The sequence below is a fragment of the Schistocerca nitens genome, chromosome 3, assembly GCF_023898315.1.
Source record: "Schistocerca nitens isolate TAMUIC-IGC-003100 chromosome 3, iqSchNite1.1, whole genome shotgun sequence".
In the NCBI taxonomy this organism is placed as follows: Eukaryota; Metazoa; Arthropoda; class Insecta; order Orthoptera; family Acrididae; genus Schistocerca; species Schistocerca nitens.
The window spans coordinates 985,902,416-985,924,354 of record NC_064616.1 but is presented as its reverse complement, the minus strand read 5'-3'; positions in this window follow the sequence as shown (position 1 = coordinate 985,924,354).

Genomic DNA, 21,939 nt, shown 5'->3' with positions numbered 1-21,939 from the left:
TATGTCGTTTGTCAGTAGGATGTTTCGTTTCATTTATGAATATAAAATGAAATTGTAGTAACCTAAACTGTCACACTAACCAGGAACAATACACTAGACGCATTGGCGCGTCCACGGCCACCCGCTACAGAATATGGCCTGATATGCCACTGACGCCTTAGTGCGCCCCAAAACAACTTTGATTCACGAGAGTAAATTTGATTGTGTACTTATAAAATAAATACATGTTATATTACTTTTAGCAATATATTTTCAGATTCTATTAAGAAAAATATTGGTTACGTGGCAAAGCAAGGCCAATTACAGTGGCAGTGAACGTGTTAATGAACCCAAACAGCTGTTGGCCTCTGCTGTCACTATTGCTCACCCACGGGCGGACGCCACAATGTTTATCACTACTGACGCTAGTGACAATGCTATCGGCGCAGTACTGAGTCAGACATACAACGATGTTACGACCCCCCTGCAGTTTTTCTCAAAAAAGCTAAACAACGCGCAGAAGAAATACTCAGCATTTGACAGTGAATTACTTGCAGTTTACGAGGCCATAAGACACTTCAGAACTGATGTTGAGGGACGAGATTTCTATGTGCTCACTGATCACAAGCCGTTGGTTCCTGCCATAAAAAATCCTGCTGCTGATCCGCCCCCACGACGCTTTCGTCACATCGATTACATCTTGCAATTTACAAATGACATTCGCTACATCCGAGGAGCGGACAATGTGGTCGCTGATTTTCTCTCGCGTGTTGGTGCTGTCACAACCTTAATTGACTTAATGGTCCTACCTTGGTTGAAATCGGCAGACCCCGATACCATGCAGTTAATTTCAGACCACAGCTCCTCCCTCCAACTGGTACGCTCTACTTTCATGGCATATCTGACTTAGTGTGGTGTGATGAATCGACTGGTACGTTGCGGCCATTAATTCCTAAGCCCCTTCAACGCCAGGTCTTTGACAAACTAGACACATTAGCACACCCTGGTGTCAAAGCTTACACCCGTCTGGTAACTGAACGGTTTGTCTGGAGAGACATGCGCCGTGACTGTCAGTCTTGGGCAAGGGCATGCATGGTGTGTTAACAGAACAAAGCTTCCAGGCACACTTCTCCACCCCTTGGCTGTTTTGCCCAACCGCCAGGCCGGTTTCACCATGTTCATGTCGACCTCGTAGGCCCTTTGCCCCCCTCCGAGGGTTTCCGTTACTTGTTTACAGCTATTGACAGGATGACTCGGTGGGCTGAGGCTGTGCCTATTCCGAACATTACCTCCTATTCCGAACATTACCTCCAAGACAGTAAGTCGAGCATTCTTAGATTCGTGGATCTCTAGATTTGGCTCACCTGTTTACCTCACCACTGACCAGGGGCGACAATTCGAGTCTTCAGTTTTCTCTGACTTTTGTAAAATGTGTGGTATTGTCAAAATTCATACTTCTGCATACCACCCCCAAAGCAATGGGCTTGTCGAGCGATGGAATCGCACCTTAAAGTCTGCCCTGCGTTGCCATGACTCACTATGGACAGAGGCACTGCCCTTCGTGCTCCTTGGCCTTCGTGCGACTTTCAAGGAAGACCTCAAGGGTTCTGTAGCTGAGTTTGTGTATGGCCAACCTCTGGTTTTGCCTGGAGAGTTAGTCACTCCGACCCCACTTCCACGGCCCTCTGAACTCCCTTCACTTCTCGAGCGGGTGCGCTTACACTGCAGCAAAATTCAGCCGCCACCTCCGGCTGCTCATACACCTCCGCGCGTGTACGTACCGCGCGCGCTAGACTCTTGTGAGTACGTGTTTCTCATAGACGACTCAGTCAAAGCCCCGCTTCAATCACCCTACACAGGTCCTTACAAGGTCGACAAACGCTCTGAGAATAACATGGATCTCCTCATAAAAGACTCTGTAACCACGGTCTCACTCAACCGAGTGAAACCAGCTTTCATTGAGCCTCAGGTGAACCTCCCTGATTCTGCCCCTATTTCTCCCACTCCTGCTTCGAGCGGCCATCCATCTTCCCACACCATGCATTTGGGTTTTGATTCTCCACAGCGTGCTTCTCTGCCGAGCACTGCTCCTTCTCCACGTTCATCTAATTCGAGTGGCCAATCTTTTCGGGGCTTCACTCCTCACAGCCCTCGCAGTCGAACTGCCAACCACTCGGATTCTACCATTGTGTTACCATTTTCGTGTGACAGCTCTTTGTCACGCCGTTCAATCCACGCTGGCTCCTCGTTGCCTTCGGTCACGCTCCCTTGTCTGTCAGCTGATCGCCCGAGGTTGTCTCCTGCACAGTCCAGTGCACCTGCCACCCCCCTCTTAACAGATGCTTCCCCCTGCCATGGCTTTCCCACACCTCCCTGCCTCCCTACCATTGCTCGTACAGGTGCCATCCAAGAATTCACAACACATGTGCACCCTGATGACATACATAAATTATCTGTTGTCGTAGATGGCGATACGGTGTGTGTGGTACTCGCGTGTGACAATACTGAGGGAGGAAGTGCAGAATCTCGTGTGGTGCGCCGCTTTAAATTGAGCAGAAGTGCTGCGTGTGGCAATTTGCGTGCCTTTGTTAGGCCTTCTGGCAAGGTGATTCTCCGTCTGACGGCTGACAAAGTGCTACACCTCCACTCCAAGACGGGACGTCGTCTTCAGCCGCCGGCGACGCTTGCTGACTTCACCGTCGACGTACCGGGTTTCACCCCCCAGTCTCCTACCAGTCGGCCGCTTCCGTCTGACGCAGAAGAACTGTGCGTTACCTTCCTAACTTCTCAACACCCCCCCCCCATTCACAGTGACGTACTTCATACTGGGCGGGGAGGGGGGGGGGCTATGTGGCATAGAGCGCCATAAATAACGATATTTGTTCTGTGCGCAAGTGTGCTATCTTTGAGGAGAGGGCTTTGGGGCAGGATGTTGGACGCTAACCCCAGTTAGCCTCCGGACTTGTATCTGTGTAGAAGCTAAGTGAGAATAAATCTGTATATGAGAGAATTCTAGTTGTTTACCTACATCTATACCATATTCCCTCAATAGTATGCACTATAAATAATTAATTATTGTTTGTTTTGTTATTCTCTACTATACGCTGCACAAGATATATACACTCCTGGAAATGGAAAGAAGAACACATTGACACCGGTGTGTCAGACCCACCATACTTGCTCCGGACACTGCGAGAGGGCTGTACAAGCAATGATCACACGCACGGCACAGCGGACACACCAGGAACCGCGGTGTTGGCCGTCGAATGGCGCTAGCTGCGCAGCATTTGTGCACCGCCGCCGTCAGTGTCAGCCAGTTTGCCGTGGCATACGGAGCTCCATCGCAGTCTTTAACACTGGTAGCATGCCGCGCCAGCGTAGACGTGAACCGTATGTGCAGTTGGCGGACTTTGAGCGAGGGCGTATAGTGGGCATGCGGGAGGCCGGGTGGACGTACCGCCGAATTGCTCAACACGTGGGGCGTGAGGTCTCCACAGTACATCGATGGTGTCGCCAGTGGTCGGCGGCAGATGCACGTGCCCGTCGACCTGGGACCGGACCGCAGCGACGCACGGATGCACGCCAAGACCGTAGGATCCTACGCAGTGCCGTAGGGGACCGCACCGCCACTTCCCAGCAAATTAGGGACACTGTTGCTCCTGGGGTATCGGCGAGGACCATTCGCAACCGTCTCCATGAAGCTGGGCTACGGTCCCGCACACCGTTAGGCCGTCTTCCGCTCACGCCCCAACATCGTGCAGCCCGCCTCCAGTGGTGTCGTGACAGGCGTGAATGGAGGGACGAATGGAGACGTGTCGTCTTCAGCGATGAGAGTCGCTTCTGCCTTGGTGCCAATGATGGTCGTATGCGTGTTTGGCGCCGTGCAGGTGAGCGCCACAATCAGGACTGCATACGACCGAGGCACACAGGGCCAACACCCGGCATCATGGTGTGGGGAGCGATCTCCTACACTGGCCGTACACCACTGGTGATCGTCGAGGGGACACTGAATAGTGCACGGTACATCCAAACCGTCATCGAACCCATCGTTCTACCATTCCTAGACCGGCAAGGGAACTTGCTGTTCCAACAGGACAATGCACGTCCGCATGTATCCCGTGCCACCCAACGTGCTCTAGAAGGTGTAAGTCAACTACCCTGGCCAGCAAGATCTCCGGATCTGTCCCCCATTGAGCATGTTTGGGACTGGATGAAGCGTCGTCTCACGCGGTCTGCACGTCCAGCACGAACGCTGGTCCAACTGAGGCGCCAGGTGGAAATGGCATGGCAAGCCGTTCCACAGGACTACATCCAGCATCTCTACGATCGTCTCCATGGGAGAATAGCAGCCTGCATTGCTGCGAAAGGTGGATATACACTGTACTAGTGCCGACATTGTGCATGCTCTGTTGCCTGTGGCTATGTACCTGTGGTTCTGTCAGTGTGATCATGTGTTGTATCTGACCCCAGGAATGTGTCAATAAAGTTTCCCCTTCCTGGGACAATGAATTCACTGTGTTCTTATTTCAATTTCCAGGAGTGTATTTAAATTCAGCATTTTATAAAATCTGTCACATCCACAGATGTCACATTCACGGACATGGTGTGACCACAGATGTGACATTCATGTCTATAGATGTGAAACATTTAAGTCAGGCCATAAAGTTTTGCACATTTTCTTATTTCACAATTCATAATTTATGAGTTTAATACATTAGTATAAACTATAACTAAATAGGCCTAATGGCAATAATTAATTAAATGTGCCATACTATCAGTTCACTTAGGAGTTTCAAGAAACCAGATTGCATTACACACCTGTGTTCTCTATTACTGGTCTAAACTAGAAAATACAAAACAGTGCCAATCATTCTGCACTCTCTCTAGTAATCTATGATATGTTTCACTTTCAAAATGTGCTCATCTTAAAACATTAATTTCAAAAGTGCAGCAACTAGTTCCAGCAATAAAAATGTCAATTTTTTAAGTGACAATGCAGGCACTCAGCACCAAACCAAAAATGTGTTTCATTTTATTGCAAAATGTTTAGCAAGACAGTTAAGTATTGAAAGTTTGTGTTGGCATTATTATGACAAGGTCATGGTAAAGGAAACCCAGATGGTGTTCAATATTGTTGAAAAAGAACTGCCAACAATTTGGTTGCTTGCAGAACTGATTTTCCAAATCTAGGCATTGCCTTAATAGAACTTGAAAAATCTTGTCCAAGAGTTATCCTTTACAAAACTGTAGATGATGATATAACTCACCTTGAAAAGATGCTTCCTGGAAAGTTGCCTGTGCTCAAAAGTACTTTGAGGATACATTAAATAACCTGGAATACGGGGAAAAAGTCAACTATCTGGGCAAGATGACTCAGCTGTGCAGAACATGCTGCTAATATTCACAGTCTACATGATACTATTGAACAAATTAAAGTGAAAACAACAAAAAGGATCATTTTTATATATTTATTACTCTCATGATTTTGTAATGTTAAAAGTACATAATATGCATAGGAATACATGACTAATAAAAGAAATTTATGAACATTTACTGTAATTACTTTAAAAAACTTGCCAAATTTATATTTTATAAAATTGATCTCCCTTTACCAAGTGTGTCAGATCCTCAACCAAGAAAGAAACTAGGCTACACTGGCAGTTATTCTGACATATGAGAATTGTCCTCAGGATAATGTGTGTTCCCAGGAATCCCAATTTAAAGTCAACAACTTTGTAATCGTTAAACTGACTGGTAAGTTGAAGATAAAATAATTTGCATCTGTGATTGATTTTAAGCTTAGTGAGAATGAGTATAGTGTTAAATATTTTTGTAGATCAACGAACAATCATTTTATGCCAGAATCTAATCACTCTTATACTGTTGGTAGAGAAGACATAAACACAAAATTAGAACTGTCTGTTATGAATAACAAGCAAAGGTATTGATAAGTATAATATAGAATAAAGATTCTTCTTCCAATTAATTTTTTGTAACTCCTATAAAGTTTACTTTATTATTTGGATCTAAAAATTTATAAGTATTGTAAAAAATATTTTACATTAAAAGTTAATTTAAATGGAAACAATTTATTTAAACAAATGTTAATGCATTTAATGTTAGATTAGATGTAATGTAATGTATAACAACTTAAGTTGGGTGTAAATGGAATATAAAATAACTTATTGGTCTAATACCGCTTAAGTCAAATTCAAACTATGGTTATGACTAGACTAATATGTTTATAACTGAAATATAAGCTTATTTTTATTTACCAAAGAAAGTGCCACCAATTACCTAATTTGTAGTCATGCCTGTAGACCAGTAATCTCTATACTAACTGGATGTTGAACTTCAGCTGTCTAATTGTGCCACCCATAGATGCCCATGTTTTGTTTTTTTGCCATACTACAACATGGTTGTTAGGAAATATCACTAGAACACAAAAAGAAAATACTTTTAGATTCTGCTCCCATATCAGCCTCACTTGTTGACATAAAGCTCAAAACAACTTTCAATATTAAACTGTTTTATTAAATGTGTTGGAATAAAGAGAAACATTTTTGTTTTGATGCTGAGGGCCTGCACTGTCACTTAAAAAAACTGACATTTTTTATTGGTGGGACCACTTGCTGTAGCTTTAATATTAATATTATTATCTTCAAGGAATTTTAGAGTTTTAGCAATATAGACATCTTTTGCAACAATCTCAATAGTTCCACCTTTGTCCACCCTAGTTACTATCGCGTTCCCTTCAGAAAGTTTAAAATTAATACTTCCAACTACCCTCTTCTCCTTTATAGAATTTGGGATATTAAGAAAATCGATAAGGATGTGCCATCCGAAGTTCAGAAGAAATTGCTTGATCAGTTAAAAACCTGCAGTGAGGTAGTATCACCAAGGGAGACACAGGGGCGAAAAATTTTTAATCCCCTGGCACCCACACTTAGGGTACAAATAATGGTACACAAAGATTGTTATTCGATACGCCTGGTGGTGGAAGGCAGGAGCAGTCCTTTACATTAGTGAGAATCTCGAGTACAAGAAAATAAACTATCTAGACCAGTACAACAAAGAAGGCATGATTGAAATGACAGGCATTGAAGTCCACACCAAAGAGTGTAGAGAGGATATGAGAAAACATAAAGTTATTGGCATTTATTATCCACTAAAGGCTGATGTAGTTAGCTTCATAGACATATTCAGTAGAGTAGTGGGACGTTGTGGTCCCAGTGACCTAACTATACTTGGTGATCTGAATATTGAGGCAAAATCTTCCAGTTTGTGTAATATGAGGTTAATAGATACTCTTGACCCATATAATCTCATAAATGTAGTAAATAGTGATACCAGGGTAACAAAGTGCACATCTAGCGGAATTGATTATGTTGTACTATGTAAACATACTAAAGACAGTGTTAGGTGCTGGAATACGGATGTTCACTACTCTGACCACAAATGCCAGCTTGTAGAGTATGTAAACACAAGCATCCCAAAAATGAGAAAAGTTATCGAAAATAAAAGAATCCTAAAAGAGGGTAACATCCTTGCCCTCAGAAATAAATTAGCTATAGAGGACTGGGATCCGGTTTACCAGACTGAAGGATCTGAAAACAAATGAGCCAAATTCTATGATACTGTACTAAGACACTTTGACAGATGCTGCCCTGTTAAGAAAATACAAAGACTGTTCACCCATAACCAAAGTGCAAAAACCAACAGACTGATACTTCCAGCAAATATGGTAAAACTCAGGCAAAACATCCAGGACCTGGATGTGTTACACAAATCAACAAACCTGCAGGTTTTTAAGGCCAAGTACAATGAAACCAAGAAAATCTTTAAGAAAGAGCTTTCAAATCTAAGAAAACAGATATCCAGCAGTGAAATAGCTCAATCAGACAATATAGCCAAGACATCATGGAGAATTGTAAATCAATTTCGCAAAGCCACACCGAAGCCAGAAACTGAAATTGTAAATATAAGACATGAAGGAAACACAATTAAAGATCCTAATAAAGTCTGCAATGTTTTCAATAAATACTTTATATCTACAGCTCCTAGTCCAGTTAATAACACAATTGTGAGTAGTGAGGTAAAGCTCTGTCCCTTTGAAGAGCCACCTTTTGAATTCAAGCAAGTAAGTGAAAAAGAAATAGGCAGGATAATAAATAACCTAAAGAATAAGTTCTCATCTGGATGGGATGGTCTGAGTAGTATCGTGATTAAAAAATGTAATAAGGAATTAGTTAAAATAATCACCCACCTGGTAAACTGCAGTATCAGAGAACATACATTTCCAAATGTATTGAAATGGAGCACAGTTAAACCAGTGCATAAAAAAGGATCCAAGGAAGAGGTTTCAAATTTCAGGCCCACATCATTAATACCTGTTTTGAGCAAAGTATATGAAGTTGTGCTGCTGACACAACTTAGTGACTATTTCTTGAAAAATAAGTTCCTAACAGAGACACAACACGGATTCCGAAAAGATCATAGTACTATCACAGCAATTACGGAATTTCTTCACAAAACGTATGGTGCCCTTGATCAAGGAATGCAAACAGCTGGCATATTTCTAGACCTTACTAAAGCCTTTGACTCGGTAAACCATGAGTTATTTTTAAGTAAACTTGAGTCATACAATGTAAATGCTGCATCCATGCAATTGCTGGCTACGTATTTATTTAACCGCAAGCAGTGTACAAAGCTGACTTAACGAAATCAATAATCAGATCATTAATTTCCAGTCCAAATACGAGACAGTCACACAAGGTGTACCACAGGGCTCAATTTTGGGCCCTTTCCTTTTCCTAGTGTACATAAATGATATAGAGCAACCTTTCAGCTCCCAATTGGTAACCTATGCAGATGGTACCTCACTGTTATTTCTCGGTAAGCAAAATGATGAGTTAACATTGGTAGCAACTGCGGGACTACGTCAAATAACTACTTATATCCAAGATCAAGGTTTGAAAGTTAATATCAGTAAATCTCAGTTATTGACATTTAAACTTACAAACACACACCAAACCTCTATCAGTAACATAGGTGGAATTGAAGTAGTGGGCACAGATGGCTGCAGATTTCTAGGTATTCACCTAGATGAAAATCTAAGATGAGTAAACCATACCAAATTTTTATGCAATAAAATCAGCAGTTCATTACATCTAATCAGTCAGTTATCAAAAGTAGTCCCACATCAGACATTAAAAACAATTTATTATGGAACCATTTTGGCACAGATTAATTACGGGATAGAGATATGGGGTTGTGCTGCCGACATACATATGAACAGAATATTAACCCTACAGAAAAGAGCAATCAGAATTATCCATAGATTAGGGTATAAAGATTAATGCAGGGAAATCTTTGTTCATCATAAATACCTCACAGTCTACTCACTGTATCTTTACAAATTAAGTATATTTTTTGTGACACATCGAAACAAAGCAACAAAGTGCTGTGATATGCATGCCTATAATACAAGAAATAAAGACTACTACTACAGACAAAGAACAAAATTAAAAACAACATATCATAATCCATGCACTAGTGGTCAAATATGGTACAACAGATTACCGAGCTCTATAAGGTGCCACAAAGCGAACTTATTCAAAGTGAAACTGAAATATTTCTTGATTGACAAGTGTTTATATTCTTTAAGTGAATATTAATATTAAACTAAAATCAATTATTGTATAGTGTGTGTGTGTGTGTGTGTGTGTGTGATAACCGCTCATCTGATACTGGCAGACTGATAACAGAATAACTGTGTGTCTGTGTTTCTGACTCGCTGATCTTTCCAGAGGGTATAGTTACTGGAGTGAACAAACGTTTTTGTACTCCTTTGGAAATGCCATCGCGAATGACAAATAACATGTCAGAAAGTATAACATAAAACATTTGAATACAATAATTATTATCCTCATCATTTGTCAGGAGATAGTCAAAATATGTGAATATATAAAAGTAACTGCTAATATTTACAGAATTGATACACTGTCAAAATAAAACACACTTATGCACTTTTAATAAATTTATCATACACAGAATACCTGATATTGACTGTTGTGACCAAGTGCTGTCCAAACCGAAATATAGCATAATTTTTACTTAAGCTGGTTTAACAGTCTCTGTTAAGGTATTCATCTACAGAGCAGGTGGAGTGGTCAATGGAAGCGTCCGATTCCACCCGTCTGCTTTGACGTAAAGGTGTTGTGGTGCACAGTGTTCATGAGTTGGTTGTCTTTGTGTGTGTGTGTGTGTGTGTGTGTGTGTGTGTGTGTGTGTGTGTTGTACTGGGTTTATCTGAGCCTTGGTGTTGGATGTGTGAAGTCATTGGCGGCAGTGATTGTAATTCCAAACGTAAGATTTGGAAGTTTGTTCAGTGAATTATCAAGTTTTTTTGTTTATGTGTTTGGCGTTTTGGATCGGTGTTATTGGTTTGTTGATTGTAGTGTGGTAATATGTTTAATGTGTGAGGGGTTGGGGGCAGAGGGTGGGCGAGCGGGAGGGGGGGGGGTTGGGCTGGCCGATCTAGTTTGCACCACCAGAATTTGCTGGTGGTAAGTAACTTTTTTTTCTAGTTGTCATGTTTTGTGTATTTATGGAGTATTGAATGTGTTTTAATTCATGTAGGGATGTTTTATGTGTGGATTTTTGAGGTTGTGGTTTTGGTTTTATTTTTTGCAGTTGAAGGTGTTGGCTTTTTGGCACCAATAGTTGTGGTGGACCTATATAGGTCACTGAAAATGACCGATTCCCATTTTTGTAGTTGCAGGTGTTGGTGTTTTGGCATTGTCATCTGTGGTTGACCTATATAGGTCAAGGGAAATGTCCCATTCCAATTTTCGTAGTTTTAGTTGTAGGTATTTGTGTTTCGGTATTGTCACTTATGGTAGACCTATATAGTTCAAAGGGAAGCGTCTGATTCCCTCTGGTTTTGTTGGTGTAATGTTTTTTCTTTTTCTTTGTCATTTTAGTTTTGGGATCATGGTGGTTTTTTTTTCTGTTATATTTAGGTTGTCCTCACCGTAAAAACCCGCAGCTTCCCGTGGCTGTTCCGTTAGTTTGATTTTATTTTTGGAGGGGGATTTTATTGTCTTATTTATATGTATCTTCGTGTTTGTTGCTAATGTTTGTTCCTGAATATTGGACCCCTTTTTGGACCAAGGTAAGTGATTTTAGGTCTTTATGTAGATTGCTGTTCCTATTTCTAGTATTGATATTATGCATTGAGCTATTGGTTGGAAATACTTGCAACAAATTTCATCAAGGAATAAATACACTAGGAAGCAGTGGTTAGAATACAAAGTTCCTCCAACAGGTCCCTATATGATGTTCTTGAATTTATACCATAAACGATTTTTAGTACACGCTTTTACATGCTACAAACTTTTGCTCCATTTGATGAGTTTCCTCAGAATATGATCCCTTATGAAATAAAGAATGAAGGTATGTAAGCTATTTTATATTTATGTCTCCTACATCTGACATCATTCTCATTGCAAATACAGACTTGTTTAGGCGCTTCATGAATTCTGTGGTATGCCCTTCCCAACTGATTTTAGTATCGAGTTGTAGTCCCAGAAATGTAACACTGTCAACCTTTTCGATCTGCATGTCTTCATATGTTATACACATGCTGTAGCTGGAGAAATCAAGCAGTTTTCCAAGGCTCACATAAAACTTGGATTAGCATACTCACACTTTCGCCAATAGGCCTATCTTGTACAGGACAGGAGTAAACGAATCTGTCAGATTATGTATATTTTTTTGTTGTATTACAAGGCTGTTCACTTATTCCATTAAGTGACCAGCACAAGAAATTAAGCTTCGTATTTAACCTACAGTATTCAGTTTACATACTACTTCGTACTTAGAAACGCACGTTGTTAACATTTTACTTAAACAGTGCTGTGGCGAAGTTCCAGGTACTTTCTGTTGCAGCTGCGAGGATAATGCTTCTAATAGCGACCGAAAACCTACACAAATATAATATGAAACATTAATAATCGTTCTAACATCAACAGAAATGTACCCGGAGTTAATTTGCTAAGGTTGTGACACGATTCATACGACATTCGTACCATTTCGCACTACTCGCAGTTATACTGATAACTAAATGATGTATTCCAGCTATGTCGTTATTTAACTGTAACCCCGTCGGAGTATTCGGTAGTGAAAAATAACTTGACACTTATTGATAACCGTTAAAAATTACGGTTATCAAAGAATAACTGGAACCATGATAATGGTTACTCCAGAATAACCGTTTGGCCCACCACTAGCTGGCTGCATATTGACGAGTGTGGAAGGTGTACAGTTGCGCTAAGACTGCCTTGCACACAAGAATCAAGTTGCACCAACCTGATGCAAGTACAGGAACAAGTGTGGGTGTGTGTACCAGGTGTAGAAGTATGAAACTCATATTTCCCTGTAGAGAATAAAGATGGCGGTTAGAGTAAAAGTTAAGCAAGTGTACTTCCAAAAAAACGTCAATTTTGTCATAAAAAAGAAATCATGTGGAAATTGCACGGACGAAATTACGAAACTGAGTGAACTCCGTCAATTATAACGAGCCTACAGTTCATAACCGGTAGTTTGAAAACGGATAATTCGAAAATACAACAAGAAAGTAATGAGCTGAACAAGCTAAAACTTGCACTAGATAGTTAGTCAGTTACGGAAAAGTGGTCCAATGTAAATGTGCCGACCAAAAATTGTGCCGAAGTATTTAGTAAAACAACACAAAACGATTCCCGCATTGTGTACTCCAATAACAGCTAACTGTTTGTGCTTTCAGACAACTATGGTCGTGGACTTGCGAGTAAGCTAAAAGAAACAACTAAAACATATTCGTGTGGTACAGTGAAACCGGGAGCCCCACCAGGAAAAATTAAAAAAAGAGGACTGCATCCGCAGAGGTGAAGAATTTGCATGACAAAGACTTTCTTGTACTTTTGTGTGGCGCAAACGACTTCTACAAAAATGAAACAGCGAGTGCTATGTGCGATCTTAAACAGTGTCTGAGAAACCTCACTCATACAAATCTAGTAATGGTCAATATTCCGCATCGCTATGATCTTGTAAGATGGTCACGTGTTAATAGGGAAATAAAAAGAGCCTAAAATCGGTTTTCTGAAATTTCCAGACATTTTAAAAACGTGAAATGTGTTGATATAAGCAGTATTAGACGTAGTTTTCACACACAACACGGACTTCACCTGAATGGCTTGGGGAAAGAATATCTTGCAAACCTGATAACCAAGGAAATAAAAAACCACCAAAATAAATTCAAAACCAAAATGATAATTGCATCGCCGTCGCCAGATCCCATAACGAAAGCACTTGAGGTAAAAGCATTTGAACCATCATCAGCAGCAGCAAAGCATGTAAAAAAAGACGAAGTGTTAACAGAAAGAACAGTGGACAGTGGTTTGAATGACAAGAGAACTACAGTACCTCATCATCCAAATATTTTTTAGATGTAAACAGGAAAAACGAGAAGACTTCAATTTCAAAAGAAAGCACAGCAGTAGTGGGAGAACCAACATTTGAAATGTCAGAAACAGCATGAATGACAAGAGAACTACAGTTCCTCATCATCCAAATATTTTTTTAGATGTAAACAAAAAAAACGAGAAGACTTCAATTTCACAAGAAAGCACAGCAGAAGTGGGAGAACCAACATTTGAAGTGTCAGAAACAGCATCAACGTCAACAACAATAGAAATGGCAGTATTAAGGTGAGTACGTACGTCCTATACCCACAGTGTTAAATTTGCAATATTGATGACCCATTATCTCAGAACCTGTGACAGATAGAGATCTGAAATTTTTGGAATGTATAGTATCACTCCTTTTCTGAGTAATGAACCAGAATCAAAATGTACAGAGACATAATTAGCTAGTTATGATTTTTTTAATGTTAATCAAAATATCCACGGGTGTACTGCCGGTCTACAGTGTCCAACGGGCACTGTAGACCGGCAGTACACCCGTGGATATTTTGATTATCAAATACGCCGGGAGAAACTCAAGAATTTTTTAATGTTGTTCAATATTTTCTTTTAGAAGTCCACTTTTTCTTCCATAAGTAAAAAACCGTTGGAGGTAGAGATGTTTTGAGAGGTTCAGTAGCTGCAGTATACTAAGTGGTAACATAGTGCAACATTAGAGATATGTATCTGTAATAGTTCCAGAGATAATGGGTCAAATAATTTTAAAAATGTCATGTCCGGCAAATCAAGTTAAAACATTTTATTTGATATTAACTTACACATGGAGGCATGCCAGCTACTAGAAAGTCAGGCCAATAATCAGCATTATCTGGATCCTGTTCTTGACTATCCTGCAAACATAGAAGCTTCCTTCTTTTACTGCCTCTTTCTTCTTTAGTCATTCCCTCTGCTGCACGTCGGGCTTTCATGGTCGTAAGTCGATCCATTCGCTGAAAGGCTTGCAGTGTGTTGGCACCTGGAGTGATACCAAGTTCCTCTAGTACCCCAAGTCTTCAATTTATACCATCATTAAACGTTATCACAGCATCACAAACACCCAAGCATAGAGTTTTCCTTCCTACAAAGACATTTTTTGGTATGCATGTCCAAATTTCATTATTGAAAGACTCATTTGTGTTTTGTGTTCGACAATGCAGACATTTGGAAAGTAGGTCAGGATGAGTTAATGCTCTATATATTGGTTTAATAGCTTCCATCACTGCAGATGGTATGCTATTTTTGTGCCTAAATTGTTCCTCGCTACCCGCTGCCTGAGGTTTGCGGTACTTGCACCATGAATCAGCACCAGGTGGACAACAACCATGTATAGGTGTATCATCAGTGGAAGATTTGTGGAAGAATGTAGCCCACACTGCTCATCCCATCCCTTGTAGGTCATGTGTATTGTTTCTTATTGCCATTCCGTAATAATGCTGGAATTCATCAATGTTCTTGTCTGAAAGTCTTCCTTTACCATTTAGAGTCTTTCCATCTGATAACTTCTCTTTTTCTTTTGTCTGCTTCAATTTTCGGAGACGTGTTCCCATCCGTTTTTGAACGTGGCCCACACATTCAATCTTAACAATCTGCTTATTACCATAAGGTTGGCTTCTCACTACTGATTTGTAAGCTTTTGAATCACCATCCCCCAAGTACTCAGTGTAACACACACCTCTCTCCTGTTGTGAATGTCTGAACATAGAAACAACTGCAGTAGCCCCCATACCCCCACTAGTTCCCTCATAATTCTTAGAACAATTTGTTTTATGGCTTTCACTTATTTCATCAACTGATTTACACTGATGACAGTATTTAGTTAGCACTTCAATGTCTAAAGCTTTACCTGTGTCAACACTAGTGACATTTGCAACGGCATTTTTTGATGTGTGACCTCTCTTCTGCCATGTGCCATCAACTGCCACAGATACGTCTGTTGCGTTATTTAATTCTACTGCTTCTTTAGCAGCAGCTTTCATAGAAGCAACTGCAACAGATTTGACAATTCGCTAATTACTTCTGTGTACTTACTTGATCTGGTTGGTGGGTTTGGCAAGTTCAGCGTTGCACATAATACTTCAGCTGCAGACAATCCTTTCCCAATGCACCTCATTCCACACAGGAATCTAACATTGCTCTCAAACAAGTCATTCTTGCACTTTTCAGAAGTCCAAAATGATGTCGAGAACCTGCAAACTTCGCACTGAATATCAAGTTTGTTAGCCAGTCCAGTTCTTGCACATGACTCCTCAGATATGCTAATTTGCCCACCACAAACCTTACATGACACAGCATCTTGCAAAACTTGCCCCAACACACTCAAATCTAAAAGAAAATAACCTAAACTATTTTGATCTTTGCCAATAAATAAATCGTCATGATATCCAAGTTTCCTCTTCGGAGCGCTAGTAGGTGTGTCCTTATCACAGGTCTGTGAAAAATCTACTTCAGGATCAACACTGGATTCAGATTTTGTGATATGCTGATTTCCATGGAAATATCGCTTCTTAAAACAACCCTTTCTTTTGTCATGTTGAAAAGAGGTATAAGAGCTAAAATAACACACCAAACCACTATGTTTTCAGTTCAGAACTTATGAAACACAACAACGACAAAGTAAATAAACAAAATGCATGTGCTATGCCGCCATTTCTGTTTAAACAGTGCATCCAACCTCTTAACACGAAGATTAACATGATTTCAAGGAATAAATAGCTGAAACCACAACATTCTAGATCGAAAAATTCAAGAGATAGAGATACTTAGCCAAGTCAGTGCAGAAAGACCGGATAATTTTACACACTCACTATTAACTTGGAAACGATAAAAACTACACTTCCAAATGGAATTTTTCGACAAATGATGCATCAAATTATTCAGGAGAGATTAAATATTAATAAGAGATAATAATCCGAAGATGTAACTTTTTGACCAATTCCAACATACGTACTTCCCTTAAGTACATTAGCAGCAGTACCAATAGCAACAACAAGCAACTCACCACAGCCCAATGTACACGTAAAACCTGAGAGGTGCAAGATACTTGTCCTTCTCAAGGATTTTTGGTATCTCACCAGGACACAGGAACAAATATGACAGCACAAAACGTAAACAAAACAGTAACCAGTTATCATCCTGGTCCTGTGTAGGTTTTAAGCCTAAATGTTCAGTTTGTTAGAAATAAATCACTAGAACTTGAAGTAGCAATGAATTGTGCAAACATTTTGAACTAAGTAGAATTAATATTCATCCATATAAGTAGGCAAGTCAGTATTGTAGAAAAAAATGCCAAAAACGGAGGTGTATGTATCTTTACTAAATCAAGTATCAGGTACAAAAGAAGGTGTGAAGTTGAATCCTTGAGTGTAGAAAACCATTTTGAAGCAGCAGCTATACAGTTGTATGAAATAGAGCAAAAAGTGATAGTCATAGCAATGTACAGATCACTTACTGGGGATACAGACATATTCATTGATAAATTTGAAACACTGCTTAACATTGTTTTTACTGAAAGGGTCACTGTAGTTGTCTGTGGGTATTTCAACATAAATCTTACGAATGAAAGTAGGCCAAAAAATAAATTCCTAAATCTGTTAAGTAGTTCAGTCTGTTTCCGCACATACACGAACCCACAAGAATAACATATACCTAATACAAACAGTCTTATAGACAATATATTTTCAAATGTACGATCCACAGAAGTAGAAGTAACAAATACTGATTTGGGATTATCAGACCGTAATGCTCTTGTCCTCAAGATACCTTCAATGCCACTACAAGGAAAAAAGTGTACTTCATGTATAAAAGAAAATATTCCACTGAAAACTGTGTAGAATTTACAAATATCCTAACTATCAAGTCCTGGGCAGTAGTGCTGTCCCTAACAAATGCGAATGATGCATATAACACTTTTTCTTCAATTTTCATGGGATATTTTGAAATGTACTTTCCAAAGAAGCTATAAAGAATCACATCACAATACAAAGCAAACTTCTTGGATCACAGCTGGCATCAAAACTTCTTGTGGAACTCTAAAGAGACTAAATTCAAAATTGAAGACACCTATAGATCCACAGTTCATAGAATATGTTAAGAATTACAAGAGGGTATATCGAAAAGTAATTGCCAAGGCAAAATTTGTGAGTAATGACAACTTAATAAGACAGTCTGATAACAAATCTAAAGCCATATGGGGTATTGTGTAGACCAGGATATCATTCTCAAAAACACAGAAAATGTCAATATTAAAAAGCAAGATTTGCCAAATTATATCAACAATTATTTCATAAATGCAAGAACTTCATTAAGCTCAAAATTTACAAACGAAGAAAAACCAGAATTTCCAAAAGCTGCTTGTAGCATGAGGACAGTTCCAACAGATGAACATGAAGTGTTCACAGTAATAAAAAGCTTGAAACCTAAAATGTCAGCAGGAGTAGATGAGGTGCCTGTTTATGTCATAACAATGACAGCTGCAGAGATCGCAAGGCCCTTGGCATACATAGCCAACTTATCATTTAGTGAAGGAGTGTTTCCAGAAAGGACGAAAATGCCAAAGCGAAGTCATTATTCAAAGTGGAGACAAACATAAGGTAGAAAACTGTCGGCCAATATCCCTCCTTTCTGCATTTTCCAAAATAATAGAAAAATTAATGAAGGACAGAATCAACAAAAATCTAAATGATCATAAGTTACTAAAGAGAAACCAGCATGGCTTCCAGGCAGGTAAAAATACAGAAACAGCACTAATGTGCTACGCTGAACAAATAATCAAAAATCTAGAAAAAGTCAATAGTGCAGTAGGAATAAATTTAGATCTCTCCAAAGACTTTTACACTCACCACTTGCCGTCTAAAACAAATATTTCTATTACAAAAGAGGGCTATCTGAATAATAACAGTCATCCACATACACAATGCAAACCCTTATTCAACAGGCATAAAATTCTAACAGTACCTTCCTAATATATATATACAAATGTGTTTTATATGTTAGGTTCCACGTTGCAGATTTTCAGACAAATTCCTGTCAGGTTGGCTGTGCGCCGGTATGGATGTCGTTGGGGCGTCCAGCTGTCAGATGGCTGTGACAGACGAGCCAAGTGAAAGTACAGGCGGCTAGCCATGAGGCCCAGCAGTCGTTGAGGTTTTTCCAGACAGGAAGAGGAGTGTATTCTGGTAACATGATTGCGGGATGGGCTGATATGGGGAACCCGTGTCTTGAAATGTCATCAGTAATATGATTTTAATGAAAATACATTAAAAATCATTACAATCATCCTAGAGAAAAACCAATGACAGTTTTGAACCGTGGCAGCAGAATGAGCTCATTGAACATAAATTTATGTCTGAAGCTCTGATAGTTAAAAAGTTATCAACATTATTACCATCATTATTTACAGTAAATTGTAACAATTCCATCCAGCACAAAAATCACACTCGTAATACACCAGATGAAAGAGGATAATGCCTGTAATATAAAGAACACATGATATTTCTAATTAAACAACTATAAAAATGTTATAAACAATTTAGTTTATTTATATAAGTAGCGCCATAACTATTGAACTTTTCCACAGAGACACAAATGATCTTATCAACATGAGTTTCTTTCCTTAATATTCCAGTAACTTTTGTCGTATACTGAATTGTAATCGTGATTTACAAAATATGTCAAGTGGGTGTTTTGACTAGAGTGCCGAATGAGGCGATTTGTGTATATGAAATTTGTTTAAAATTGTTAAAATAATGTGTAAATGAAGTTAAGAGATTGCAAAATGACAGCAGACATTTTCATATGTTTTATCATAAGTAATTATATGAAATTTTTATGACAGTTACGAAGTACCAGCACTGAATCGAGGAGAGGCCAAGTGACCGAACCTTTAAACAAGTGTGTGGGACAGAGCTTGTGGTCTTTCGCCAGTCATCTTGCATCTGGAGTGTTGGTGAGGTATTTCGTCGGGAGCCGTTAATGATATGGGTGGTGTGTATGCTGCAAATGTTATTTCCATGTAGTGGGATTTGTATGTTGTGATTTAGCGTAAGCTGTTGTGTGTAATGCTACGTCTGCACAAAGTATTAACAAAATTTGCGGTGATGAAAGACACTGTTCAGTTATTCAATAAGTTATTTGTTCATGGCCACAATTTTCATATGTTGTGCTTCTCTAAAAAAATAATTAAAAGGGTTTATAGAAAAATTAAAATCAGTCTGTTTCGAGCAACGTTATTATCCTTCAGGATTTCGACCAACAGATCCAATATCAGTATATGTTTTATTCAATTATTCGCTAAGAAGCAGAGCAGTGTTACCCTCTGAAAGCATTTTTGTTATGTTGACCGCGATTTACCTATCGGAGGTGGTTTATAGGAAGTGAAATTCAGAATTATGTAAATATTTAAACAGTAATAAACAATATTTTACCTATCCACACTGTTCAAAGAATAAAGAAAACGGTCGCCAGCCTAATTAGGCATGAGAATGATTAACATTCTTGTTCAAGAAAATAGGTATGAGTAACTTTAACAGACAAACACAACCTATATTTTGCCACACATGGGTCCAATGAACTTTGACTCCTGCATATGTTAACGTTAAGGTTGGAGTTGACAGCTAGAGCAGAACAAACTATTTGCATAAATATAACAGATAATGATACGCACTACTATCTTCAGGGCTTAGTCAAACTGAATGTTATCAATAATATTACTATTACAGTGCACTTTAGAATCATAAATTGGACATAGTTTCAATATTACTTTTTCAAACATATTCCTCTCTAACATGAAATATGGATATGGTTCACAGAATATTAACTATTATGCATAGATTAAGTCTCTCACTACTAAACACCTTTCTAATTAGAATGAAAATTAAATGGAGTTCACTAACAAATTACCTCTCACTGTCTTTTGAATAAAGAAATTACTGTTTTCGTAGATAGTGGTCATTCTATTAATCGTTATCTAGCATTAGCATAATAGACAAACTGTGGATCCTGTTACACCATTAACATGCACTTTTAATATACAAGAGGAACCCAATATTGTACAGAATTTTACTTGAATAGCAAGAGTAATTGAAACTTTCTATAATGAAGTAACTTTGTGCATTTTAACTACTTTCAATGGAGGGGGGGCCTTAATCTTGACCACTGTAGCAGAGCAAAATAAACGCACTTTCAATACACGAAACAAACAAGCGCTTAACAAGCATGAACATGTAACTTTCAACAGTAATAGCCGGCCGCAGTGGCCGTGCGGTTCTGGCGCTGCAGTACGGAACCGCGGGGCTGCTACGGTCGCAGGTTCGAATCCTGCCTCGGGCATGGGTGTGTGTGATGTCCTTAGGTTAGTTAAGTTTAAGTAGTTCTAAGTTCTAGGGGCCTTATGACCTAAGATGTTGAGTCCCATAGTGCTCAGAGCCATTTGAACCATTTGAACAGTAATAGTTCCCAACTATTACTGCAGTAGAACACAGCCTGATGTGGTTATAAGACAATAGCTCACCTTTAGGTGATTTTCAACAGGCTGCACTGTGATCATTTAATTTGCAAAACTCTATAAGCCACAGTTTTGAGAAAATTTAATTTTTAAAAGTAACAGCAAGTTGTCTTTATTACTACAGTCTTCTACTTTCAAGTAAATGATTAAATAAGTAACTTTGAAAGTCCAGAAAACTTTGAATTGGACTGTTTCAATCGCTGGGAGGCTTTCACAAAGCTACATTTACTACCTCCCACAATTTTACAAAATGCACAGTAAATCTGAATACTCCCTTCTTACCAAAGATTAAACAACCTTATTTAATTAACTGTTCGCCTTTGAGACTTTCACTTTATCCACAACAAGGACACTCGGTTATCATAGTTCAAACGAAGAGGAACAAAAAATGGTTCAAATGGCTCTGAGCACTATGGGACTTAAGAGGAACCTGAGAGGTGTTGTGATAAGGAAAAAAATCAAGGTAGGTACATAAGTTCAGTTATAAATTACCGTATATTTTAGCACACTAACACATCCAATGAGCTGACCCTTCACTGTACATTAGTATAATTCTTCTGTTCTATTACAGTGATTGCGCAATGTCGTAGTTAGTGCATGTTGGTAAGTGGATTTGCAGCTAGAATTGCTGGAATCTGTCATTTCTGGGTGGCAGTGATGGATACCAATTTCAGAATAGTTCCAGATCCTTATCTATCCATCTGAGGCATTGGAAGGCGTCAGGACAATACACAACTTTTACATGAGCAGTTGATAGTTTTGCAGTAGTCGCCGTCTGACTATCCCTTCCACCTTTCTGTCCATGCCAACCACATTTTGCGTGTGCTACGAAGCTCTGTTACTGAGGGGAACCACAACACCTTTTACATACGAAATAACTAAGAACCCTATAACAGCTATCAAACATATTAAATAACATATAACATTTGCACATATTGACATTTCTACAAAAAA